The sequence below is a fragment of the Otolemur garnettii genome, unplaced genomic scaffold (genome assembly GCF_000181295.1).
Source record: "Otolemur garnettii isolate 467f Iridium unplaced genomic scaffold, OtoGar3 scaffold00067, whole genome shotgun sequence".
In the NCBI taxonomy this organism is placed as follows: domain Eukaryota; kingdom Metazoa; phylum Chordata; class Mammalia; order Primates; family Galagidae; genus Otolemur; species Otolemur garnettii.
In genome coordinates, this window is record NW_003852462.1 from 9,218,992 (window position 1) to 9,220,445 (window position 1,454).

Here is a 1,454-nt window from a genome sequence, read left to right on the forward strand (position 1 = left end):
AAGTAGCTGGGACTACAGGCACCTGCCACAACGCCTGGCTATTTTTTTGTTATTGTTGTCATTGTTTAGCAGGCCCAGGCCAAGTTCGAACTCACCAGCCCTGGTGCATGTGGCCAGCACCCTAACTATTGAGGCTCCTGAGCCTGGAATAACAGATTCTTTTTTTTTTTTTTTTAGAGACAGAGCCTCAAGCTGTCGCCCTGGGTAGAGTACCATGGCATCACAGCTCACAGCAACCTCCAATTCATGGGCTCAAGCTAGTCTCCTGCCTTTGCCTCCCAAGTAGTGGGGACTACAGGTGCCCGCAACAACGCCTGGCTATTTTTTGGTTGCAGCCGTCATTGTTGTTTGGCAGGTCCGGGCTGGATTTGAACCCGCCAGCTCAGGTGTATGTGGCTGGCACCTTAGCCACTTGAGCCACAGGCGCTGAGCTGGAATAACAGATTCTATAGTGAAAACAAAGATAGTAAACATTAGGCCTGTTGCTCTAGAGGGCTTCCTTCAGCCCTAGTGTGAGTCCGTGACTCTAGATGCTATGACAAAGCAGTAAGATAGGCGATGTCCCTGCTGAGAGCACTGGACAAACATTCTGTACTTCCTGTCCCACCACCTACAGGCTGTGTGGCCTGGAAGAAGTTACTGCCTCTCTCTGAATCTGTCTTTCTGTAACAAATGAGATTTTATCTGAGATGATCTCTATTCTCAGATAAAATACCGAGCCCTAATCATGGTGCATACTTAGTCCTCCATAATAGTGGATCCGTTGTTTGGCATTCAAAAACAACGGGCGTGGAGCTGAGCGCAGTGGTTCATGCCCATTACTCTGGGAGGCTAAGGTAGGAGGATTGCTTGAGCTCAGGAGTTTAAGACCAGCTTGAGCAAAAGTGAGACCCTGTCTGTACTAAAAATAGAAAAATTAGCCCAGTGAAATGGCAGGTACTACCTGGGAGGCTGAGGCAACAGGATCGATCACTCGTGCCCAGGAGTTTGAGGTTGCTGTGAGCTAAGCTGATGCCACGGCACTCTAGTCTGGGCAGCAGAATGAGACTCTGTCTCAAAAACAAAACAAAATTTCCGCCCCTCCCTCCCCCCTAAAAAACATAGAGAAGATAGGTATAATAAAGAAAACAGCCCTGGCCATAGGAAACAACCCAGACTTGTGTCAGGGGCCACGAACATGCCAGTCACTCCCTCTGCCGGGACAACAGGACTTCCCTGTAGAACTCAGTGGGAGGAAAGTCCTTAGGAACCTGTAATCCTTATACTCTGGGAGGCCAATGCCACTGGATTGCTTGAGCTCAGGAGTTTGAGACCAGCCCGAGCAAGAGGGAGACCTAGTCTCTAAAAAACTAGCTGAGCGGCTCGGCGCCTATAGCTCAACCGGCTAAGGCGCCAGCCACGTACACCTAAGGTGGCGGGTTCGAATCCCCAGCCCGGACCCGCCAAACAACGAT